Source organism: Corvus cornix, chromosome 6 (genome assembly GCF_000738735.6).
Source record: "Corvus cornix cornix isolate S_Up_H32 chromosome 6, ASM73873v5, whole genome shotgun sequence".
Taxonomy (NCBI): Eukaryota; Metazoa; Chordata; class Aves; order Passeriformes; family Corvidae; genus Corvus; species Corvus cornix.
This window is the reverse complement of record NC_046336.1, coordinates 28,166,525-28,193,609: the sequence shown is the minus strand read 5'-3', so window position 1 is coordinate 28,193,609 and position 27,085 is coordinate 28,166,525. Positions and strand designations below refer to the sequence as shown.

Here is a 27,085-nt window from a genome sequence, read left to right as displayed (position 1 = left end):
TGTATCTTCTTATGCATAAGGATGATTATTGTTGGTCCCAATGCACATGGAAACCTCACCTTCTTCAAAAACAGCAATTTTAGGGACACACTTGAAGCGTTCTTTCCTGCTGGTGTGCAGTCCTGCCATACGTTTGGGGAAAATGGGAATGCTACCTGGAAAGATTAATCCTTGGCACACAACCCTGAAAGCAGCCAAGTCTGGGAGAGATTATGACTGAAATTTGTCTTGATTCAAGTTTCTCTGAAGGGCAGAACTAACCTCAGTAATGCATGGAGAGCATAGGGGACCTCTGCAACTCAGTGGGTCATGCCCCTTCTGGAAACAGCTTATCAGTTTCTGTGTTTATTCAGTTTTAACTCAATGGGCTTAAAAAAAAAAAAGTTTTGGAACACTCCCTCCCAAGGCATCTCAGAGAGCAGTAAATGAGAAAATATATTCAAATATGTTTCTGTGCTCTTGCATGACAAAAAAAAGGTCTTTTGGGAAAGAGGTTTCACAAAAACATTTCAAGGAGTTGGGCACCTTTTCCCATTTTTCAGTAAGTCACAGGCACTACAGGGAATCCCAGAAATTATGTTTGGGGGGATTCTTCTGCTTCATGCTGGAGAAGCCAACATTAGGATATGGTTGATTTTGTAGATACTTTGGAAATAATCTTATAATTATGTGTAAAGACCTTGTTGAGTAAGGTTAAGAGCATTTGCTGTTATCCTTTAGGGAGAAGTTGTTAGAGCTGAGGTCCTAATCTCTTGCCTGGTTCCTCTCTATATCAGGTTGAATTTTATTCACAACAGATGCTGAAAAGTGACAAAGTGTAATTTCTCCATCTACTGCAGAAAATTGCTCATAATTTTTTGATAGCCATTTAGTCTTGATAAGGTCACATCTTCCAGCTAAACTAGGCTTAGACATATTTATTTCTCTGCATTTAAGGCTGATAGCAAACACTATTTTAATTTTAACAAGTATTTATAGTCCAGGTCTGCACTGCAGTTTATGCCAGGGCTGTGGCTGATTCCTGGAAGGTGTGAGCTCACCTGTGTTAAGGAATGGACTGCAGGATGAGTGGCCTTCTTTGAGGAATCCCAGGAAAATAAGTCCATGTACTTGACTCAAAGAGACAACAGTTTATCAGTTACTTAGATGTGCACTGAAGAGCTCGGTGGGCTGTGTTTAACTGGTGGCTTGAGATGCTATAAACAATGGAATTGAAAACACAAGCACTCCCTGATAAGTACAAGCTCCAGTCAGTAACAGGTGATCTTTTACATTTGCCATCTTTGGAGGGAAAAAAAGTCCAGTGCATTACAGAATTAATTTTATTGAAATGCTTAATAGATTTTACTTTTTAAAAGCTTCCAAGTAGTTTACCAGTTTGCAATTCATCAAGAAATGCATTTGATGTTCCTCCAAAAGGCACTTTCATCACTCCTTCTTTGAGAACATAACTGAATGCAAAGTAAAATATCCAATTGCTAGTAGGTTGATGGGACAAAGGGTTTTTTCCATAGGGGAAGAGAACAGAAATAACTCTAAAGGCAGCTTTGCTAGGCGTCTGGGGACAGAGCTGCTGCTTGGGGTGTAGTGTTCATGAGCTGTCCATAGCAGGAGGGAAATAAGCAGTGTCCCTCTCTTTTCCATTGACTTGCAGTCTGCACTGTCCAGGAGCAGGAAATGAGATTGCACTGGCTGGAACAGAGAGCACCAGGCTGGTCCCAGGAGGTGCACCAGGCCCACAGCCTCCCCCAGGCAGTGAAACAGCCAGGCTTGGGTGACATCTGAGGGATGTGGAGTCCCAGAGAGACCACCTGGGAATTCTGACAGCATTACATCAAGGTGAGAAATGCAAAATCCAGCATAGATGCTAGAGGTCTATTTCCCTAATCAAACAGATGCAGATGAGGTGAACAGGACTGGGACTACCAACAACACTGTTTTGACTGTCAAAAATTAATATATTTAGCATATAAAATTAAGCTTATTGCAAATGTGTTAGATTTAATGTAGGATTTTTATCAAAAGTGCAGTATCTCTTCATGCATTAGATAACTTAGCTTGCAGGTCAGGGCTTTGCCTCACTGTTGGACTTTTATTGTGACATTTGATCTGAAAGCCAATATTTGAAATGAGGGCACAGAAGCTTTCCTTCAGGCCTGCAGGTAGCTAAAGTGACAGCTCCATGTCCCAGCTTCACACCAGAGGTTCAAAATTCTGCACAACCAATGTAACCTGGGGTGTTTTGCTTCACAGCTAAGGGACCATGATCCTAAATATTATTTACCTACTTAGTAGTAGTTATTTAAGAAATAGTAATTAGGCACATTGAAATAGTTAACACATATAAGTAGTTTATGTTAATGTAATACTTTTAAACTGACATCAACAATGTTCTTATCAGACCCATTTGTTGATTACTAATTATTTTAGTCTGAAAGTATTTTTGTGGGTATGGGGAGAAGTGACTTTAGCAAACAACTTCAAGTGCTCCTGTAGTGAACGTATACGGTGATGTCAGATAGAACAAAACCTTTCTGGTCTTGTGGCCTTGTCTCAGTTCCTTTGAATTTAATTATTGAAATTACCTACTATTGTTCCTAAATTAAATATTTAAGCTTTCTAAATGGCTGCCGTCCTGGTTTAGTTAAGGTGAGGTGATTGGTACTGACAGAAGAAGTGAGTTGGATCCTGGTATTGGGGGGGATCACAACTTGTCACTGTTTTCTCAGCACTGCCACCCCTGTGAGGGCCAGTCCAGCACTCTGGTACTGCCCAGGCTAGGAATTTCCATGGAGATTTATTTGCAGTGTCCTGGCTGGGCAGAGGAATATCTGGAGCCAGCTTCCACCTCTGGAAGTACCATAAAAGTGAATATCCTTTCTGCATTACCCGAGGTTTTTTCAGTCTGTGTTTTTCACTTCTCTGATGTTTAATGAGATAATGAAGGAAAGTCACGAGGGGAAGAGAGTCAACTTAGTAATGCATTCTTTGTTTTTGTATGATTTGAATGGAGCTAGGTGTGAATTTTATGCATCTATCTGTCATTCTAATTATGGGGGGAGGGAGGTGGTGTAGATATCTGCAAAGTCCGAAGGCTGTAAGGGTACCCCGTACACAAGAACTTAAATTAAGGACTAATAAAATAAAGTACCAGTTTATTGCCACTATGGTGCTGAGCAAAAGGGCTGGGATTGTCAGATTTATCTTTGTTGCATGCCTTTAGCTTTTTTTAAAAGGCAGGTGATTATGTTCTAGCTACATGTTTTCTGATTTTGGTTTTTTGGGGTGTTTTTTGCACGCATCTTAAAACTTTTGAGAGCAAGTAGAAAAAAAAAATTTTTTAAATAATTTTAAAATGAAGACTGGGAGACAGTCACATTTTCTTGAATATAACGTGAGATTCTAATGATAATTTAAATTATTCATAAAGCCTAAATAATTAGTCACTCTAGTTTTCAAGCAGACAGACAAGCAATATATACTGCATAACTAAGGTTAGAATTCTGTTTTAGGTGTTAAGTAGCATGAACACATTTATAAAATCTTATTTTTAAGAGATCCACCTTGTGCTTGTAACAGCACAGCCATCACATATTTCTTCTCAAATTTTGTATCATCAAGCACAGATTCCATGCTAACAGACTTTAATAGTTAGAGGAACTTGAATATTTTTAAGCCCCTTCACTTGCTGGCCAGGCTGCATTAGCCCAACATGTCCCTCATCAGATCTCCAGGAAACACCTGAAGAATGAGGCAAGGGCAGACCGATGTCCCCAGGGTACTCTGCCATCCATAAAGGATGTATGGCAGCTGATTTCTGATCCACACATGCCGTCTTTTGACTTCCATGTCCTCCGTGGTTTTTGGTGTTCTCCATGGCTGTGTCTTGTTTGGTTTTGATTCTCTGCAGCCTTTTAACTGCAGCCATTCAAAAGCAGAGCTTTTTCTCAGTGTAAATTCACACTAAGGGAAGAAACACTTCCTTTTGTTTGTTTTGAAACTAGCAATGATACGCTCATATCCTTCTGTTGTTCCTAATCACTGCTTTACAGATAGCTGTGACTGTTTCTGACACACACTCTTGCCCAAGGCCCATATTTTATCATCCTCTTCCAAGTCATGTTCAGACACATTAGGCTCTGGAGTGGCCTTGTTAACGTAGTCCATCACGGAGAAGCTGATTGATACCCGATCATCCTTTGCACCACCTTTTGTTTCTCTATGCCCTTTCATGAGACATAAAGAAGCAGGAAAGCAGCACAGCAAGCAGTAATCATGATACAGGCAAAGCAGAGATTTATGTATTGCCTAATGAAGGCTTTTCTTTGTGCTCTGTGCCTGGCCTAGGATTGCTCATATCAGTTTTCCTTTATTCTGTTGTTGTTTGACTGTTAGCACTGTGCTGAAGCTGCCCTAAAGCTGGCTTGGAGGTATGGCTTTTCTTGGTCATTAGGGAGGATGCAGAGGCAATCTTTTCATATGAAAAGCTGTCTGAGGGGTGGGGGCTGAGGGTAAAGGTCTCTCATGTTCATTTCTGTCACTGAATTTCCTCTGCCTTTTTTTTTTATGCCTTAAATATGATTTTTAATCATTTAATAGTCACGAAGTGGTTCTTTCTGTGGTCCTGAACACGTGCTCCTCTCCTTTGAGAACTGTGTTTGCTGTCTTGAGCAGATGTCATCCATCCCCTCCCTGTTAAGCCCCTCTGAGTCATTTATAACAGTGTCTGCCTGTATTGGTCCCTGAAACCTCTTCTGTAGCCCTCATCTCTTCCGTAGAAAATTATATTCACATGTCACACTTGACCCTATTCTTCAGGATCTGGCCTGGAAATTGTAAAAATTCAGCCTGACACGGAGCCTGGCACTTTCCAGTTTCTATTTCCTGGGCAGTGTTAGAGCTGTGGATGGCACATGGCAGCCAGGAGTGCAGGCACCCCACTCCTGTGATGGGTGGCAACCACTGAGCCACCTGCTCTGTGCCCATTGCTGCCTGGCACAGAGCAGGGTTTGGGGCACGGGGGGCTGCCGAGGCCCTTCCCAGCTGGGGTGTGTGTGGGGCTGGGACTGCCGCTGGCTCTGAGCGATTGGTGCTCACCTCTTGGTCCATGATGGCTTCTGCCACTAACAGCTGTGACAGTGTCTTTGTTATTTCCCTAATCCCCTCCCCAGGTAAGTGTTTCCAGCACAGGACATCATTAACATTCTCTCACATCATCAGAGATACCAAGTAAGAATTTATTTTTCTGGCGGGAAGTCAAATATGCACTAAAAAGAAATGAGAACCAATTGTGAGTATTTTAAATCAAAAACCTGCTAGAAATGGCATGGCAGTATCCTGTTGCCCACTTCTATGGGAATTAAATATGACTCCTGACTTGTAGGTACTATTTGAGTATTTCCCTGTGCAATATGCTTGGTAATGCAACAAGGGCTGGAGCTCAAATGCATTTTCACATGTAAAGATTGTAAGGGAATTTTCTCTAGGAAGAAAAAAATAAAAGAGGCACTGGAGAGCAGAGCAGCCTATAAACCATGCAGAGACACAGCTCAAAAGTGACTTTATTTTGAAACAAAGGAGTTGCTTATTTCCATGAAGCTGAACTGTGTTTATTTCAACTCTGATAAATGGAGACACATGTGACAAATGAATGTCTTAGTAGTTTTGGACAGGGAAACTGATAAGGTCCTATCTTGTTTGCATCAAAGTCCTAAAATCCATAGAATTTAATCAAACCAGAAGTGTTCACCGAACTTTATAACAAAATAATACCTTCTATTTTCCTTAATAAACCTGACTTCAGCATTGTTAACATTTGGCCTTCAATTTCTTTAAAATTATTTTAAATGTCACCTACTATCAGTATAGAAGGAATGATTTCTAGTAAGACACCAGGATTGAATCACTCTGTAATTATAATAATTGTATTTACAGAGGAGGAAACAGGTTCTCTCATAGGGAGAATATTTTAATTTGTTCTGCTGTTTGTGGTGTCTCCTTTTCTTTTTCTTTTATTTTTTTTTTCTTTAATTCCCAGTGGGTAGGTTAAAAAGTAAAAAGACAGAATTTTCCCCAGGAGACTGATTCTCCCCAGGCAGAATACATATTTTAAAGTGACTACCATCAATGTGATGTGGTAATAGACCTTCATCCCTAATGCAAGCACTGGCAGCAACTGAGGCATCCGAGGCATCATTTACTAGAATATAACTGCAGATGACTTTTTGTGGCTTTTTGTAGCAATCTGACTTCAATTCAAACCATAATCAGCTAATCACTGGCAATTTTCAGATATGAGTCAAGCTAATTTCAAGACAATCCGCCTTAGTTTCATTGAGCAGCCCTGGGGATGATGTTTATGTTGATGTCCATTAGTATTCCAACTGACAGTAATGTAAGCTCTGCAAAAAGGAAAAAAAAATCCCACAAAAAAAAGGCCTCTCTAAAATGAGCAATAACAAAAAGTCTGCCAGCCTTTCTGCAGAAGTGCAGAAAATGGAAGTTTATTTTTCACCACCTGTGTTCTCCCAGCAGGAGATCTGAACCTGGGATGGAGCTGTGTAAGTAAGCAAAGGGTCATTGAGGATACTCACCCTGACTGGAAGGGGTACTTTAGCTTCTCTTCAGCACTGAACGTCAAAACATTTGCTGTGCCTAAAATCATGGAAACTAAGAATGGGGTTGGAATCAAGGCCTCACAACATGTCTGTGACTTTTTGCAAGAGCTTTTAGCTTCAAACCACCAACAACTCCCCTGCCATGCACCACTAAGGTATGTAAATGAGTCTAGAACCTGATAGATTGAGGGGTCTCTTTCCTTGTGTTTTGCCTTTTAACCATTACTTGAATTGTTTCTCTCTTTGCAGCCTGTAGACTTAGATACACACAACACCCCATTTGCAGAGAAACATCCCCCACAACACAGAGGTGTGGGTCTTTGAGTCATGCAGCCAAAGAGATGCTGTGAGACTGAAGTGGATAACTTAACCAAACGAGCAGATTTCTTTTATGGAAACACTCTATAAGTCCATTAGTTTATGAGCAGAAATTGGGTGGGTAAATCCTGTCCCTGGCACTGCTGAACACAGAGGGGGGTGTTTTTGGCATCTATTTCATGGTGGGGGGAGTAAACACTGAGGTCCATTTCTTGATGCAAGATAATATTGTTATTGCAGTACTAACCTTGCCAGGGAGCATTTGTTTCATTTTGCCATCGTGGTTAGCAACTGCAGCTTTGGAGCTATTGCCAGTGCTTCCTTTGCCTTCAGCATGCCAGTAAGAGGAAATTCAAGTGCTGTGGGATCTCTTGGCCTCTTCTTGGGAGCCTCGGAGAGAAACTTCTCAGTGCCTCAGTGCCAGAGACATGCAGGGTCTGTCCCTCCCACCTCAGAGGCCTTAGTGGTCTTGGCACCTCACTGTGGGGGAGGAACAAGACAGAATTTTCACCTAAACCCTGATGGGGAATCCACAGGGAGAGGGACAGGAGTCTCTTATTGCAGCTACTATTATTTGATCAAGCTTGAAAACAGCAAATCCCACAAAACCCCATGAAATATGCAGCACTAAAAAAAAATCTTTATTCCAAATCAATCACCACTTAAGCAGACTGAAATGAACAGTAAAAAACTACACCCCCAGTGTGTTGAGCAATCAGATATTCAGTGCTTCATCTTGAGTAACACCAGCCAGGAAACACTTCTGTGGCCATCCCCTGTTTGGATCTCTATTAACTGTGATCACTGAGGAAGTGGACCTGGAGTCATAAACAATTTTATTCAGTGTACAAGGGTGGTGAGATGGCAACCAGAGTGATAACACAGCTAAAAAGGGAATACAGATTAATAGAAAGTGTTCAGAATGTCATTTGAAAAAGCAGCGGTCCTTCACCCTTGATAGCGTGTTCAGCTGGCTGCATCTCAAAAACATGAAGAGCAGAAACAGTTCTACAGAGATAACATGATTGGTTCTGTAGGAAAACTTCCATGAGGAGAGAATGTGAAATGACAGTACCTGTTTATCATGGATGAGATAAATCAGGCAGAACAAGCTCCTGTTAGACAAAGTAATTAACGGCATCCTTGTTCTCAGAAAGGTCTTCTTTAAGGAGATTTTAAAAAATAAAACATGATTTAATTATGGTGGGTAACAGCAGTTGTGAAGCTTGCACTGATCATGCAACATAAACATTATATTGCATGTCACAGCTGCACATTAGAACATAGGCAACATTCTTGTGCTATCATATATGTTTTTATGTGGCATATGGCATAGAATCTTCTGATGTATTATATTGGACCACATTAACTTTTACTGCAGTATTACACTGTGATAAGTTGTGTGTATATATCCACATTACAATACATTATGTATGAGATGTACAATGTATGCACACAGTGTTATAGGTCCATGTCTATATAAAACATAATTAAAAATCTAATCTTAATATATTAATACCAAATTTCTTTTTGGTCACATTTAACAAAAATATAGGAGAGAAATAAAAGAGAGGAACCTAAGATGGATGAGAAGAAACTCCCTAGGTGTGTTAGATATAATTATGTAATTGCTATATGAGTTCAGATTATATGAGTATGTATATTTTTATAGACTCCAGATGTTGGACTATATGTCTAAAATGCATATTTCAAATATATATACACAAATAAAGCATGTTATTATTTTTGTATTTATAAAATCTACAAATCCTATACACGCAGATATTTTTATATATGACATACATAGAAGAAGAGGTGCCATCATGCTCTATGGGTATATGGATTGATATAACAGCAGTTTTTTCCACGCAGGTCATTCCATAATTGCTCATTAGGAAGGAGGCTGCCTGAAAAACAAAAGACTGGGTAGCAGCAAAAAAAATAATTACTGTGGAGTACTGGACAAAATTTTTTCTGTGTGTCAATCTGAGACACAGTTGAGATAGTTACACGTTGCCAATGTCTTACAGCAGTTGCAAAAGAAAGCTTCCAAGGCCCTTTTTGAGGTGGCTCCCACAACACCCAACCACAAATCCCAAGATCTGTCCAGCTGCAATAGTTCTAAATGTCATTCCTTTGTCATTGCATGTTGATGCTGTAGCCAGAAGGGCAGATTTGGTGCTGTTTGCTGGGGCCCGTAGAGGTGTTAAGAACATTTCTGTGCATTTGGGAAGAAACTTCTGCTGCCCAAAGAGGCTCCCAGCTCCACAGAGTGCTGCAGTTGATCCCACAAGGCACCTCATGCCACTTTGGCCTGATGGGGAGTGTGGGAAGGTGTAGTGCCAGTGTGACTGGCCCACAGAGTGATTTAAAATACCTTCCGTGCAGATTTTGCACAGCAGCACTGCCAGCGCCATAAATATTCATGGGAAGCAAATACAAGAGGAATTTGTGCACAATGAATGTATTTTAAAAGGGTTGTAAAATACTCAGAGAAAATATGTCCAGCATGAACTAGAGGCCCAAGTCTGGGAGTTACTGACACATTCCCCCAGCACTAAGCACCTGATTGCAGCTCCTCAGATTCCTGAGACAGGCCTAGGTCCTGAGCAGAACAAGTACCCATAGGCTTGCTCAGTACTTTGTGTATTCCAGCCCTACCAGGGTGCTTGATCCAGAGATACTCTGCTAGAAGCTCTTAAAGCACTCTCTGACCTGTGGTGCTGCCATATGTCAAAGTCAGATATTCAGTGAGAGAAATGTGGAATTCCCCTGAATAAATAACACAAATGGAAGATTATGAATACAGTTTTGCTATTAAAATGAGAATTTTGTTCCACATTTAAGTAATTTGTCATTAAAAAACACAGCCCAAGTAGTAGATCCAACAGTACGAGAGAAAGGTAAAGTCATGTTTGGTAGCAGGAATGCTAAGCTGTTTTTACCTGGGCTCCTCTCAGAACTATCTTTTAGCAGGATCAAGATTTATTGAGCCCTGCTTGTTTGAGATGAACAGTGGCTTCCCCTTCATAGCTTTTTGCTGGGGGGGAGGTATTCATTCCAAAGGTGAGGAAATGAATCAATATCCATTCCATTGGATGTTGATTTATTGCCATTCTGAATTCCTCCTTCCTTGAAAAATGATGAAATATTTCCATCATTTGTGTGTGCGCAGAATGCACCCAGTAAAGCCTCCAACAGGATCAACATTGTTAAAGGACGGTTTCAAGCCCTGGCAAACACAGAGGTCACAGAGCTCTCCTCAGTCAGACTGATGGGTGGAGTATCTCAGGAACACGTGTGCAATACCTGGGCACTGCACCTGGAGGGCTCTGAGGAACAGAAAACAAAGGCTGTGCTTCAGCACAGACCCCAGCGAAGGCGAGGGCACAGCCAGCAAGCAAGAGATTGAAATGGGAAATTAAGCAGCAGCAAAGGCCAGTGCTGGCAGTGTCAACCCAGCTGTTTCCTGTGCTGCAGGAAGGGCTGGGGACAGAGTGTCCCAGGCTTTCCCATGTGCAGCTGGCTTGCCAGGGTGCAATTCCAGCCACCAGCCCAGTCTCATCACTGTGCATCAGCTGTGTGACCTAAAAGGGGGCGAGGAGCTGAGTGCAGACAGACCTGCATCATTACCTGCAGTGAAAATCCCAGATCCAAAGCCTTCAGGTGCTCTGCAGTGATTAACAGTATCACAGCATCCTGGTGATACATCTTCCTAAAAAACACAGGCTGGGAATAATCCTAAAGTTCATTAATTTATTAATGTGTCAGATGGCCACCCAAACACCTGAGCTGAAACCAGGAAAAGTCTTTAGCAAACTTCAGTTGCCTCCAGGCTAAAGTCTCAACTTGGAGTGCTACTGGGATGGCTGGGAAGGGGGTCCACAGAGGCACAGTTGTCTCACATGTGCTCTTATTAGCACCCACTCCTCTACTGCCATATGGCACCTTCTGTTGAGATATGCTGTAAACAAAATTGCAGAAGTCTAAATAATATTTAAGTAAAAGCAGCATAGGCCCAAGTGCTTCTTGGTGCAACTGAGAGTTGTAATCATTCCTTTTCATCATTACAGCTAAGTCTGCTCAGCTGCCCTTACAGTGAGTTTCATCTCGGTCTAATTCTTTTCTGAAGTTAGAAGAGAAAGTTCATTTGACAATAATCAATGAATCACACACTATTGGCACTGGGTTAGTTGAGTGCTGATGTGGATGGCAGCTCAGCTGGCCTTCTATTGTAGTAAAGAGATTGAATTTTCAGTAAAACTGGCATCCTTGTAGAGCCTGCGCTGAATTACGGCGCCTGTGGGAAGTCAGCCTTTCCTGGCAAGGAAAAATGAAGTGAAAAGCAATTTTCAGTTAAGAATTTCCTTTCTTCAATGATGAATTCTGGAGCAAGTCTTCAAGTTTATTTGTGCCAGACACCCACAAACGCAGGGCTGTGCAGCTGCAACCCTTCTGGAGTAATAGGTCAGTACAGCAGTACAAGGAGAGGTGAGACGATGAAAGTAGTAGTGATTACAAACACTATTCACAGAATCACAGAATATTCTGAGTTGCAAGGCACCCATAAGGACCTTCAAGTCCAGCTCTAAAGTGAGTGGCCCATACAGGGATTGAATCTACAACCTTGGCATTATTAGCACCAGGCTCGAACCGAGTTAATCTCAGGGTCAACTCCAAAAACATTTCAAGGGGATTTTTGTTGTTTGGAGAAGATAGCAATATGTGAAGCAGGACACATGGGCAGCAGTTCTAGACAAAAACTAACCAGCTTCAGCATTTGTTTAACACTGGCAAATCACCAGCTCCTGTGGATTCCATCAGACACTTCTACTGATTCCTGTCATGCCCACACTAAACCCACCGTTTTCCTGCCTCTTTTCAGTAACTCCTTCCATAGCATTAGTCACAATAAAGGACTAAACTGTAATCACTATAACTTTGTGGTACACCTGCATTTAACCTGACAGAACAGACAGTCCAGAAGAAAATAAAAGAAAATCTTGCTCTAGGTTGGGGAAAAAACTTTTTCTATTAAAAATGGGTCTTAAACCCTGTGTGAAGTTAATTGCCAATAACTTTTTTTTTTGTCCCGCTCCCTTCCCTGTAAGGATGCTTTTTAACTTTTCCCTGCAATTGACCTAAGCCTTGTCCTCTGCTTGCCATGGCTATACAGTGTGTGTGTCAATCAGCTGCAATGACATACATTTAGTTGCAAGTAATTATGTTTGGCCAGATAAAATTGTACAGTTAAACTTAATTATCACCAGATGTGTTTCAATATAGCCTTTCAACCTCTGAATTATCCAATATACTCTCACTCACACTTTTACTTTATCTCATTAATTGACTCAGTAACTAATCCCAGGCAACTATCTGTACTGTAACCATAATGAGGGAGGTTAAGCTAGGCCATAGGACTACAGGCTAGGCTGTGGCTTTGCCTGAGCTTCAGAAGCCTGAAAGCCTGGCTTTTGAAAGGGCTGGCTTATGGTCCCGAGTTACTCCAGTACCTTAGATATTACCTGTTACCTCCCAGGCACAGCTCCATTGGAATGTGGAGGTGGTTTTGTTTGCATCTCCGTTGATGAGTCAGAGGAAGCTGGGGACAAGAAAAGAGCTGAATACATCAGTGTTCCCATTCACTTGGCTGAAGAGAAAGCAGAGGAAGAGCTTTGCCTCAGAGCTTGACTTTTGGTTCCCAGGACAGTCCCAGGGACACTTACCTATGTGGAGTCCATGGATCATTGCTGGTCTTGGGGCTTTCGTCCCAGAAGAGCCCCTCAGATGTGAGGAGCAGGAAGATCCTTTGAAAAGAGAGGAGCCAGGCCACTGCAGCCTTTCTTCTGTCAATGCAATTGAGTTCCTGCCTTTTTTATTTTTAATGTATCTTCCAACCACTTCTTTTTTAAATTTGCACTTCCTCTAGTAATGATGTATCCCACTGGGGGGAAGAAAGGGAAAACTTACTGTTTACCTTGGAATCTTTGCTGAATTGATTAAAGGTATGATAAAATACCCAAGCACTTATTGCCATGATTTATTTAATATGGCTATATAAAAGACATTCCAACACCAAATTTTATTCAGAAGAGATAATTCAGAAAGCATATGTTTTATTAAAAAGATAATAAAATGAAAGCAACAAATCTTCATAATTCAAAGTATACTAATGGCCAGATTCTATGATCAATAGTGAGCTCTCTCTTCAATAGTGAGCTCTCTCTTCATTTTGGGTGCCAATTATTGGTAGATAGGGTTACTACAGTAAATTCATATTGGACATTTCTTTCATCTCCCTACCAAGAATGATGTAAAAATGGAGTCATGAAAATTCCCTGCCTTAGAGAAAACTTAAAATGACGAAGGTAACACATTTTTGAAGAGTGTTGGCCCAAAAGGCCTAGGAGAACAAGGTTTAAACTGAAGAGGTGGAAGAAGGGTGGGAGGAGGGGTGTGGAATGATATTGTCAATTAAACCCTGGGTGAGGGAATGAAAAATGACATCACCTGCATATTTCTGACACCCACGCCAACACACAGGGCTGATAAACACAGCAAATTTCAGCTTGGTGAAGTGGGACACTTAAGAGTAGATTTAAAGGGACAGTTTCTCAAATATGCTGTTTTAGGGGACAAAGAGAACAATAAAACGGCTGTGTTGTATGTTTGATGCTCATCCAAAATGATTTTGTCTGGCTCATGAAATAGTAAACTTCTTGCCTTAGAGGTGGTCATTCTTCTCATCCTTTGCTTATTCCTTTCTTTCCCTCCCGCAATATCAAGCTCCTTAAAGAAACAACAAAAACCACCACTTTGAATGAGTTACCTCATCTTCAGGAGGCTTTTATAAATGGAAGGATTAGAGGTACACAGAGAAATTAAGGATAGGAAGACCAGGAAGACAGGCATTTATTTTATTGTATGTGTGCCATGTCACATAAACTGGCAGATGACCTCAAACTTGTGCTGATGTTTCTCACTACAGAACAGTGATCTCCCTTGAGAAGGTGAGGATAAATCTCCCTTGGAACTCCACAGGATTTTAGAAAGCAGCTACTGAACCAACAAGCCAGGAGTTCATGGCTTGCCTTTGAGTCCTAACCAACAGAAGCATTTAGAAACCTTGGACAATCTAAGCCTCTGATATGGGGGTTATCAACATCTGGCTTTTAGTGAGTGTGCACAGACCTTCAGGGACAGGAGATGGGCACAGGGCAGCAGCTCCATGCTGAAACCTTACAGCTGAGGTAATGCTAACCTCAGACACCCATGAGTTGTGACTGCAGTGATGAACAGCAAGACACCTGGGTGAGTGCCTGGATGGTCACACCTTTTCCCAGCTCTGTGGTCACTGCCAGTGAGGAAAAGCAGAGAGCAGGGAGGGCCCAATGCAATGCACAGGCTCTTGAAAATCTCAGTCCTCAGAGAGAAGGAAAAAATCTAATAATAATTACAGATAAAATGTAGTTTGTTCAGGAAGCACTGGTTTCCAAATTTAGAATGGGCTCCTTCTACAGCAGTAAAAGCCCACTACAGTAACAAAAATTTTAAAATTCCCTGTCTGTTGCTCAGAGTGGAGTCATGAGTCAAGCACGGTGTGAGCTTCTGCCCTGCACACCTCTCCAAGCCCCTGGCTCAGGAATGTCTCATGCAGCCTGGCTGGCTGGCAGCACCCCAAGGGCAGCCCCTCACCCCATGTGCCTCACACAGTCCTGCCCAAGGTCCCCCTCGTGCCCACCACACGTGGCTGGGTTTCCCCAGGTGGGGCAGGGCTCACTGCTGCCCACTATCCCCAGCCCCCTTTCTGATAAGATCGAACACAAAGGGCATTTTCAGCACCATATTCGTGGTTATAGCCAAAGAAAAGCAATTTTCCCCTCAGGAGGTGAGTCCTATGAGCTCCTTTGCACAGTAACCTCATTGAGCAGCTCCAGAAGCACAAGGTTACTGCACTTACTTAATATGCAACCCAGCACTGTGTATTTTCATACTTAATATGCAGATCTAATTGCTTGCCTGCATTTTGATTACCTTCTCTTCCTGGAATTTGCTCTTGTGTGGCTAATCCTAGTGAACTTCAAAGCATGAACTCGGTGGCTTTTATTTTTTTATTTCTGCAGTTTGTGTCTGAGGCCAATGTCAAAACTCTTTGTAAGGAGCAGGATTTACGTTTTTTAGTTTAGAAAAGAAAAAATAAAGTCTCTTAGCAGTCAGTTGTCCTCTTTTTTTAACCTCAGGACCTTTATGTTACTGACCTGGAAGGTTACCCATTTGGTCTGGCCTTAATTAGCACTTCCACATTGTCTCCTGCCAGCAGCATCCTCAGTCCTGCCCACCTAATACCAGCTTCAAGAATGGCTCATATGTAATCCTTTTCAAGACAAGGGCTATTCTTCATTTCTGTGTAAATGCAAAGCAATTTGTCTAAGTATTTCTCTGTCTCAAACTGCTAAACCCAACCCACACAAATGCATTTCCCTGTAAGTGCCCCCACTTCCCACACTCTCCCTCACTTTTCACATCTTTTCCCATTATCCACCTCACCAGCAATAAAATGCAATAAATTTGTTTGCCTCTTTTGATGTGGTGAGTGTCTACTTTAAATGCCACCTTGTTTAGAGATTAAAAAAACAGAAAAAGGAAAAATAGCCACAGAACAAACTAATCTCCCTTTCCAAATATAAAATAAAAGCTGTCTTATTTTTAGGCTTTGCAGCAGCTCATGTGTCATTTTCATCATTTCTTTCTCTCTCGATGACTGAGAAGCAGTGAGAGGAGGCGAGAAAAGACTTTTTTTTTTTTTGTTCCCCCTGGAAAATACATATTCAGAGCTTTCCCTAACCTGATTTCCTTCTGTATTAAATCACCCATAGCCAAAGCTAAAATGAGCCTCAATAACCTGACGTATTTGTCAACTTTTTGTAAAATGTGTATCAGTGATTAGACATTAATATAAGAGCATCAGCAACGTGAATCATGGAGGCTGTAATTTTTAATGTTGTAAATCATTAGATTTGCAGCACGTGGCAGCAAGCTAAGAGAAGCAGGGCTTCCAGGGGTGGTTGAGAGCAGGCTGGGAAGTAGGGCAATTTCATCAGAAATGAACCGTCCCTTTAGCCCGAGAGCAGAGGGAAGAAGTAGTGCAAGAATCAATTTTAGACAATACTGGGCCCATTCAGTATCTTGCATGAGTCACACAGGACCTGACTCCTGCTCAGCTGGACCAACAATGAGCTGTTCCAGCAATTCCAGGGACAGCAGATCCAGCCATTAACTCTTTCAATTTCTTGGATTCCTCATGAATAAGAGGAGATTTTTTTTTTCCCTTTTAGTTTTTTTTTCAATACCCTTCAACAGGGAGATACCAACACCAGATGAGCTTCGAGCTCCTGCCCTTGAGACTTAATTTCCCCAAAATGACAACTAATACCTTCACAGAGAGCAGCATTTCTGGCAGGTATCAGCTCAGTGAACACAGGTGGTAATTCATTCTGATGTCTGTATGTCTCTTCACAGGAGGTTTTGTTAGCCAGTGTACTATGCTAGTAGAAACATCTAGCTGGGCTGCACAATTACAAACACAACATTCTGTGCCTTAAATATTTGACTTTTAGGTTAAACTGCCAGGAGAAAAAGGTGAAAGCTTAGTTCATACTACCACAGCTGCTTTGCATCAAAAAGCCCTTTCGGTGTGTAAATACTGAATTTTTCTAAAGGTGTTGACTACCCTAGGAGAAGAAAGCATGAATACATCCAATAAACACCCTTGAAATCCATTCTTCTGCCCTCTCAGCTGTGGTGAAGAAGGTTATTTGGGGAATCTGCCAGCTGATGCACTTTACAGTGATGTTATTTGCCTGTTGGGACCTTTGGCTGTTGATTACAAGTTCCAAGCGTAAGGAGCGAGGGCAGCTGCAGAAGGCCTGGCTGTGCTGTGCTGTGCTGTGCCCCGGGTTTGTCGCTGTGCTCCTGAACAGCAGCTCAAGATCTGGCACCACACGCTGCTGTGAAGGGGTGGTATTGCTTTGCCCTGAGCTCTGTGTGCCTCTCCCCACTTTTAGCCCTAGCACCGGGCCTATTTGCTTCCCTGGTAGTTAAGCTGAGTATTCGCTGACTAAACCATAACTCCAGCTCCTGCTTCTTCCTTAGTCTTGCTCCCCAAGCTGTCCCCAGGCCTCTTGCTTGAACCTTTGTCCCAGCTTGCCATCAGCCATGCACAGCCCCAGTCCCTCTGTGTTGGACACGCACCACCCTCTGTCACAGTCCTGCCTTAAAAATAGAACTTTTCCTGTTTCTCTCAAAGACTGCCAATGTTTCTAGTGGAGGAGCTGGAATAAATAGCACATAGCTATTAATTAACACTGGTGCTTCATCTGAATGTTTTAAAGTCTGACAGATCTATTAATAGTAAAGAGTCAAGGCACCTAATTTCTGGGTACTCTAAAATTCAATATCAAGTCTGTTTGACTGTCCTGGATTTCTGTTGAAAATTATCATGCATAAGTTTCTGCTAAGCTGTGTTTCTTTGTCTTGATGTTATCAAGTTTGGTGCTTATTTGTTCAATGGATAATCTGGATCCTGCAGCAGACTGTCCTCAGGACTGATGCATCAAGATCCAAAAGGATTGAGGAAAACGTCACTCTGCCAAACTAAAACCACCAAGCCCCACAACAATCTCCTGAGATTAAAAAAAAGAGCAGAAGAGACAGTAAAAAGCAAGAAGTCCTGGAGGATCTTTTTCAAGACTCCAGAACTGGACAGGAGTCACAATTTTCCTTTAAGGACTGGAATTAACCTCCAATCTTGTCAGCTGTTGGTAAGGGTTTTGCTCTATCCTACTCATCAGCCACAGCTGGTTGAGGCCCTAAAGCACAGGGCAGCACAGAATCTACATTTAGCTGGTTTTAACTCACAGCAAGAGCATTAGGACAGGAGTAGGTGCCCTACAAGTCTTTTCTTCATATAGTGGAGGAAGTAGTTTTCTGTCATTCGAGAAAAAGAGAATATGTGGCTGGATAAATGATGATGACTAATAACATGCCCAATAATAATAGTAAGCAGACTTCAGGTGCAAGGTAACATTGTATTTTCCTTTAATATTCACTATTTACCTATCCTCTTGTAGAAGGTCTCATCACAATTAGAAATTTCAGTTCTCGTTCATTAGCACTTAAAGCAGCATAATGTTAATGCTAATTGGACAGAGCAAACAGACATCCTGCTTTTAGAATGATAACTCCCTCTGTGTGCATTACCCTTCTTCTCATATGTATAGTATGTATCTTGCACACTGTGTCTTGTAAAAAAAGAAAGAGAAAAAATAGAGAAAACACTATGTTTCTGAAAGCTAGAATAAAGATGTAACACAATATCTTAAAAAATACAGCATTAAAAGTGAGAAATGCTGAGAGTGAACAAATGATTTTGTTAATTTTTGCATCCATGCATGATGGAATTCACTCTCTCATCACAGACTGGATTCGTTCCTCTGTTGTGCACTGTTCTGGACATAACGCCACAGAAACTGATAAAGATAAATGGTGATAAAGAAGCAGGAGCAAAGATAGAAAAACTATGAAGGATGAGGTTTTTATATCCAAAATAGGGACCTGACTTTTAAAGATAACTACACCAAATAAGATCAATAAAGGAGTAAATTAGACTTGAATTAGGTCCTGCAATGAATCTGTGGGACTTTGTTATTATTTAGCTAATTCCGTGCCAGCCTGAGGAAGCTGGAACAGGGGTTTGTGTGAACAAGGATCCCCAGGTCACACCAAGGGCACCAGCTGCATGAATTGCCCTGTTTCTTTAGCCACCAATCCAGTACACAGGAAAAAGTGCACATTGGGTCCTCTGGAAAAGCAGAAATCCAGATGAACCACAGGGACTGTGGGACCAGAACCAGCTGGAAGAAACGCTGAAGTGTGGAATGATCTCCCCAAGGACAAGATCTTTGCAAGCCAACAACCAGGGCTGTGCCAGGACTAAACCCAACTGCTTGTTCAAAGACTATGGAAGAGTCCTTAGCTATAACTGTGAAAATACAAATTACCCTGTTTTATTGTATAAACTCGGGTTTTTTTCTTTCAAGTGTAACTCAGGAACTATACACCCCTGAAACAGATGAGTATGTTTCATTCATCCTGAAACTTCTCTACACTCAGCTCTCTCTTATAAATAATAGCTCGTTCCTCTGATCAAACAGTGCCATTTGGAGCACATCCAGAACTGTGGATCAAAATCCACACCTCTTGGGCAGTAACTCATGCCTTGGGAAGCCTCCTATCCGTGCTAAGAAACCATTCAGAAGCATAGCTGTCTAAACAAACAGGCTAAATAGAATTTATTATTTTTTAGTATAGTTTAATGCTCTTGTATTTAGCCATTTTTCAAGTAAAATATCTCTCTCTACAATAATTAAGTAATTCCAGGTGCATATGAGGGACAGTGCAAAGGCCAGTGTCCAAAATGATTTTGATTTAATATTAATGTAAAAAATATCATATATTTACTATAGAGAGTTTGAAAGAATAGCATATATATAGGTGTCACGTATATTAAAAAGAAAAGTAAAAGGAAGGGACACTAGGGAGAACTAGAATTCTAAACTTGTTCAAAGATGATAGAATTTTGAAATTGGATAATTTTAAAGCTTTTCTCATTTTAAAGACAAAAACCCCATGATATAAGTACCCTCCAGCAAAGGTGCTTCCTTAAATACTGAGTCTGTATCATAATTTTCACAGCCAAAAAAAAAGAGTAACACAAGAGGCACTATTCTCCAGAAAAGACACTTCTGTAAATTTTATATATTCTCCACCCTGGACTTCCATTTCTGACATGCAGTCCACATTCTCTTGATATGGAAGGATGGAAGGAAAAACAACATTTCTTAAAAATACTTTCTTTGATATGGTTTCAAATCAAATTTAGTTTGGAGTTAGACAAGACTTTCAGTAAGAAGGTTCAAAAGCAGATTTTAGTCACAAAATACCCCAGAGGCCTGCTGTATTTTTAGTATCTACAGAGGCATCTCCAGGGCAGGAGCTCTTCATTCTTTCTCTCTCATTTTCCTGACCTCTTGATTGGGAGAGTATTTTCTAGCCGTCAGGATGTTTTTAATGAGAAATATTAAAAACTTCATTACTGTGAGAAAAAGTGGGGGGTTTGGGAAAACACACAATGATTTTGTATTTAAAACTAAGTCTTTATAAAGACTCTGCTCTTCCAATTCACTAGACATCTCTATTCACAAGACCTAAAAAATGATAATTACCCCTGACATGCAGTTTGAGTTGAAAATTTAAACGATAAGCTTTACATTAAGACCACAGTACAGGAAAGGTTTAGTAATAAACAGAGAGTTTATAACAAAAAGTCTTTATAATAAAACTTATAGAAGAGATAAAACACTTCAGCAGAATTTTCAATAGTATTTTTTCACAAAGTTTTCTGTAAAGAACCTGCACCTAATTTTATCTCCAAAGACCAGGGGTGTTAACCACTGATTGAGTCCTTATGTCAATTATATCCAAATTTCCCAGATTGCCTAAAAATATCAGTCATTAAACTCAATGGCAGCTAATCTAGTTACATCCACAGAAACAGAGTTTTCTATTTATTTCTTTTGCCTTTTTCATCTCCATTTTTATCCCTCTTAACGAGTTTGGGTCCAGAAAAGATGCTCTCTAAAAACTGTACATGTAATTTCTCAGCTCTAAACAGGAAAATATACTCACAGTACACATAACTGAATTTCTTTTCCCCCCACATGGAGAGGTTGGATCCCATTTGCAACACTTTGACTCTAAAACATTCCTACTTTTTCCTCCTGGGGGGCACTGATAAATAGACTTTGGTGTTATTGCTCCACAGTGACTGAAGTGTGCAGTTCATTGACCTAAGTTTTGAGGACAAATTGCACACTAAGGCTCCTCGCTTTCCATAAGGGTGAGACTATTTTTTTTTTTAAACCTGCCAAAATATTATTCCTATTTTTTAATGACCTTATAATGGGTTCAGCATACTCTTTCCCATATTGAAGAGCAATGGCAAAATTACTCCACTGTTGCCCAGCATGTCTGATGCCAGAGCAGTTAAATTAACATTTTTTGAGAGTATTAAATACACCCATGGGCACAGTTGTACACATTCGTACAAGTTATTAACATAAATAAGAAAGAAATTACTGTAACACTTGAGCTGACCTATGATCAAATTATCTGCTGACAAGTCCCACCATATATCAAATAACTTGCTTTTATTCTTTAGCAAAAGTGATGCTTGACAGAGGCACAGTTACAAAACATTGGAAGAGGAGTAAACAAAAATTCTCCGGCTTTACAAGAAGTAAAAATTTTGCTATTTTACAAAAATAGATTTTAAAAAATATATACCCTGGGAGAAAAAAAACCCCAAATCACTATGATCTTGATATATGCCAGTTAAAATTCATCTCATTCCCCCCACTTTCCCTCATAAATCAAAACTGAATGCAGAGATCCCAGGGATGAGGAGCAGGTGGTAAAACAGCATAAAAATCTCTTTTCTATACTTCCACAGAGAACCAAATTCATGTTGAAAAGAATGGGTCATTTTTACTGCTAGTTTAGCCACATGGCTCCCAGGTACCAATTTTGTGAAGTATTATCCATTTTTAATGTGGGTCATTTGTTTCCTCTGCAGATCTCCTTGAGACTTACGGAACCTACAGTCATGGATTATTCCAGTTATGCTTTTGAGCGTAGAATGATGATTGGACAGGTTATCTTCCCTTTAATCTGCACAAGGCATGGCAGAGAATGCAGAAATTCTATCCTCTCTAACATAAAACAATTCTCCAATCCCAGCACCTGAAAGAGACATGGGCACTGATACCCTGTAAATTGTCCATGCCTCACATTCCTCTAGGCCAGCTGTAACTGCTAAAACCAAACCTACCAGGCAGGTAGCTCAGAAATAAATGTACACAGTTGGAGATTTGCTATAGAAAAGCTTATAGCTTGGATTCACTTGAGAAGTAAGAGCCTTGTCCTTGAACAGAAAATCTCTTTCCCTTATTAACCTCCAACTCTTCTCCAGCTTCTGTCCCAATCACATAAAATCATTTGGTTTCCTTCATTTTTTAATATCTGCTCTAAATCCCGAGGCACGTGTCCCAGGTCTCTGGCCCTAAGTACTTCGTGTCAAAAACCTAATGATATCAAGACTAGCAAGTCATGTATCCCTGAGAGCCAAGAGATGGAACATGGATGTCACCAAGTCATGGGTGTCACTGAGACCCTGGACTAAGCAGTGACACAAGAGCCCTCATGCCACCACCACAGAAGGCCCCTGGGGACAGTCCAAACCAGAAATCTCAGATGCATTAAGGCTTCTAGTTTTTCTACATCTCTACTTATGTATGTAAAGAGAGCTTGGGGTGGCTGCTGAGACATTTGCTGAGCTATTGCCAAGACAAATTGCTGTGCAATCCTGGGACCAAAGGCAGGTCTGAGAGTTAAATTCTTCTTGGTCATGGAAGGTAATGTTCAATCCTCAGGCATGGGAAGGAAAAAATATCACGACAAAACACCCCGAGAGAGCAAAGCAAAGCAGTGCAAGGCTGAGCAAGCATTCTGTTTCCATGATCTGTGTGTTCAATCACACAGCACTGGAGAATTAAGTAGTATTCAGCAGGCTGAGAGCACTGAATAGAAATTCATATCAAGTTCATTCTACGGTATCAGACATGGTTTGTCACCACATAAGGAAATGTATTTGAGCTACATGAAGGTTGATGCCTTATGTTTTTTAATAAAGTGGAGGACAGATTACAAACCTTTGCCTTCAGCCCCAGCAGTAGATGGAAGCTATTTCCTTTGACATGCAGAATAACTTGCCTTTTTTGAAGTTACAATAAGATAATGTAAAAAGCTTTGAATACCACATAATGTGAAGTGGGAAGGTGTTAAACTACAGCATCTGAAAGAAAATACTGCTGGATGTAAAAGAAGGTAGGGCTCTAGAGAAAATAGACCAGCAGAATAAAATCCAAAATGACCATGTGGTACCAGTCTAAAGGGAAGAGTAGACTGATGTTTGCTCCTTTAATTATGGTTTCTTGGAAAGTTCTAACATTTTAATACAGTGCTCCTCATTCCTATCTATGCTCCAGAAAATAAAAAAAAGCAAACCCTTCCAGAGCAGTTAAATCAAGACCTGCTTCCTCCTGGCCATGCTCCTCAGCCACCAGGTCTCTTCCCCTCAGTGATGGCCCTGCCCAAGGCCAGGCTGGCCCAGGCACAGGATGGTGACATATCTCCCTCCTTTCTCAAGTGCAGTCAGCAGCCAGGAGGGATGCTGCAAGCATTCAGCTGCATGGCATGGGCAGATTCCTTGAAAGAACCCACTCTGGAGCACCCCTCCATCTAAACAGTAGATATGGAAGACAGGCAAGGATAGGCATCAGGAACTCAGCTACTGGCCCAGTGAAGAGAGAGAAAAATGTTTAATTGTCTCCAGGAAGTTCAGAAGTTCACATCAGCCCTGGGATAAAGGCAGGAAGGTTGTAGGTGTTACAGGAATTATGTGACACAGTTACTGACAAAAGTCTACTAATCCCTTAGGGCACCAAGTATTTTGAGACCTTTAGTATGCTTTATATCCAGTCTGTCTAAAACTCACAAAGCTTAGAGGCACAGCTCCCTTCTAGGGCATCTGTTTTGTTTTGGGGTTTTCCTTTTTTACTATTGCACATGCTTTAATTTAATTTCTTCACTTCAGCCAGTGTTGATGCTCCCTTTTTAAGAGAGCTTTCGAATACTGCAAAGAAAGACTTTGCAGAAGCAGCTTTCAGAAAGCTGTTTAAAGATCTGTATCTCAGTGGCCCTGACATCCTCCCACCACAAAGCTTTCCAAACACAAACGTGCATTTTTATGATGTCTCAGAAGAGGCATGTCAGCCTTCAGGGCTGGCTCCTCACAATGCTGAGGAGGCTGTACAGCAGATGTAGGGAACTAAATCAAGCCAGTTGATTCCTGTGCAGTGTCATGGCTGTAAAATCCTCCACGAGGAACAATGTGGAAAGCAGTTGTATTTGTGCATTCATCATACATGCCATGACAAATGACAGTTTTATGGTTAAATGCACTTGAATGGAAGGTTAAGGTTCATCTCTCTCCTCTGCCCTAGACTTCATATATCACCTCAGGTAGAACTAGGAGTCAAATAGTACCTTAAACAGCAGATTTACTTTCCCCTGCCTTGTATTTTCAAGTGTGTAGTAGCAATTCTTCCCAAGCTTGTCTCTTTAGATTAGGCACATGTGCCTGGAGGTTTGCTTGGGGCTTGGAGCAAGGGCAAGCCTCAAGTCAGGCAGGGACCCTGGAAACTGTAGTGAAAGCAAAACCAGCAGCACATAAAGCAGGCAATACCTGAGCTCAGTCCAGCTCCAGGGAAGACAGTGTCACGCTGTCCTTTTCTGGTTCTGAGCACTTCCCCAAGTCAGCTCTCAGCTGCAGAGAGCTCCTACAAGAAACCAGGCCCTGGCGCTTTTTCAGAGTTGTATCAGAACTAAGGTTGAATTAAGGCCCTGACAGTTCCTGTGGCATTAGACACATAACAGACAGGTTTTATTTTCTTGTTTAAATATGTGAGTTTCAAAATACTCATAAATCTGGGAGGAGTAAGTACACAAATTCTCTCTATGCAATGAGGAATGCGCTGGCCAATAAGTTTGTTAAGGCTAAAAACTGAAAAAAGAAAAAAATAATTAAACCAGAATGCTTCTGTCATTCTTGAAGTAAACCCAAAGATAGGATTCTGAACTTTTATGAAAATCAGAAGGCAGTGAAAAGGTGGGGATTTTTGCCAGCTGACTGTTCAGCACTTTGCCAAGTTGTTGGTGTCTCCTCTCCATCACCTTTGCATGTTATGAACAAAAGTATTTCTCAGTTGCAGAGGTTCATCAGTTCAGTTGTGTTTATGTAGCCCTCAAGAAACCAAAGAACTGCATACTTTAAGTACATGCAGATTTCTGGAAACCACGACATTTTTTGGAGCTGCTCGTTTCTCTACGGGTAAAATAAATTCTGAATTTAATTGAGTGGGTTTTTTTCCAGCCACGGTGAAAGATAAGGGGGATGCTGGTTAATGACTACACAGGGGCTGGGCTCCAATAACATTGTGGGCATGGTGGAAGCTGTAGAATGCAGAGATATTGCACATGATTTGTAGGTTGCGAAAAGAGAGTTTTGTACATTTTGCCCTGTGTACTAAAAGAAAGGATTTATTTAATAGGCTGGTGGGGATACTTTAAATGGATAGCACTGTACCTTGAAAGTACTATCCTTGTCTACTTAAATAGATTGGAACTATGCTCTCTTCCTTGTTGCTCCCATCCCAGAGAGATGTTTTAGAGGCCTTGTGTGTTTGTTCTGCAGGCACAACCGTCAGGCAGATTTTGCTGCTTTACTTCCAGCAGTTAACCAAATCCACATTTCTCCACTAGTAATAGCAGCTGCAGTTTGGCATATTGAATAGGAATCAGAGAGAGACAAAAATCACACTCAAGGAAAGCACAGCAGTGTCTTCAACTAACAGCACTTACCACAAGAATAATAATAGAAGATATGTTAAATGGAGGTATAATTCAAGCAAAATAAAAATGTGTTTGCTAGAAAAGATTGTAAGAAACAATCTGGGCATTGATTATCCATGTCATAAACAGTTTAGGGGAAGAGAGAGTCCTGAATCAGTATTTCCCATGCTTTTTTCTCTGCTGAATTCCCTTAGTAGTGTAATAAAAAATTCCTGGGTAGCTCATACCCCTCCTCAGCATGTTTCCATTTATTTGTTGGGGGTTTTTTGGTTTGGTTTGGTTTTTTGTTTGTTTGGTTGGGTTTTTTGGGTTTTTTTTGTTTTTTGGGGTGTTTGGTTGGTTGGTTAGTTGGTTTGGGTTTTTGTGGTTTTTTTTTTTTTTTTTTTTTTTCTTGGTCGGTTTGAGGTTTTTCCTCCTTTAATTTTTTTTTTTACTCTTTATATCTGTTTTTATCCTCTCTCATGCTTTCAGTCCTCTTTCTCCATCTCCTTCCTCGTACATTTATTTTCTTGTTGGCAGTTCTCTTAACTTCCTTTCCTAATGTATTTATTTTTCCAGATATTTTCCCCTCTCCTGGTTTTTTTCAGAGGTGCTGGAGATGCAGACAGTGCTGCTAAAGCTCAGGGCTGAGCTGCTCCTCGCTAGGAACAGGGTGAAAAAAGGCTGAAGAGAGCAGGAACAGCTGCCTGGAATCTGAGCCTGTCACCTGCTCCTTATCAGCTGCTCCTTCAGGAGAGTGCCCTGGGGTCAGGAGGAGTGGAGAGTTCACTGGGAAGGGGGGAAGGATGTGCAAAGCCCTCACTGAGGCCCAGACCCAGATCCAAAAGCTTTTCACAGCCATGAATTGTGCCCTACCCAGGAGTGGTCTCCTGGTAAAAGGAGGCAGTAGTTGCCAGGTTTGGGAATTTGGAGCATTTGGAACATTTTCTCAGACATGCTGTTCTTCAGGCTAATTATTTCACATTTTTCATCCAAGATGAAGGTCATTTGATGCATTGAGCTATCATCCAGGGCCTTGGGGGCTTTGGGGGGACAACTGCACGTTATGAACATCAGCTGTGTTTCTTCCCAATTATGCTAAGAGATGCTAAGCCCTAAGAGAGACCTAAAGAAACAAAACTTGCCAGATTGTAGGGGATTGTATCATTCAGAGGCTCTGACAGGCGCCAGTTGGATCAGCCATCATGCAATGCAGCTCCCATGATCCAGGATTAATCAGCCAGAGCTCAGCCCCTAGAAAACCCCTGCAGAGCAGAAATTGCCAACCAGCTTCTCCTTCAGCCCTTCAGCTCATCAATACCTCTGAGGCTTTAAGAGTTATCCTGCTTTAATAAAAATGCAAAGCTACTAATAGAAATCTCCACATGGAAATTCTTTGTGCTGATTCAATTTCCTAATCCAATAATTTTATAGAGTCTTGAGGAGAGCAGGTATATCTTGATCAAAATCTTGGATTTTTTCAGAACGGGAAAGATGCAAAATGTAGGAAAACATTTGTGCATTGAGGCTAATAAAAGAGCCAAAAAAAAAAATATTTCATTGGCCTTCAAGGCTTTTGGAAA

General features: G+C 41.1%; 2 long non-coding RNA genes across 3 annotated transcripts in view; one reads left to right on the top strand and one right to left on the bottom strand.

Moving 5' to 3' along the window:
• Positions 1 to 1,551: 1,551 nt before the first annotated feature.
• Positions 1,552 to 12,668, top strand: LOC120410196. Its single transcript, XR_005602161.1, has 3 exons — positions 1,552 to 1,839; positions 6,532 to 6,772; positions 12,475 to 12,668. It is a non-coding gene; the product is annotated as an uncharacterized LOC120410196 (long non-coding RNA).
• LOC109144760 overlaps positions 10,868 to 27,085 on the bottom strand; it is a 90,676-nt gene continuing 74,458 nt past the window's right edge. The window contains exons 4-5 of one of the 2 annotated variants that reach the window (XR_005602160.1): positions 12,662 to 13,724; positions 10,868 to 12,537 (exon numbers count right to left, since the gene is read on the bottom strand). This is a non-coding gene — a long non-coding RNA (uncharacterized LOC109144760). The remainder of the gene's footprint in view (positions 12,538 to 12,661; positions 13,725 to 27,085) is intronic. The other variant, XR_005602159.1, reaches the window with a different exon arrangement.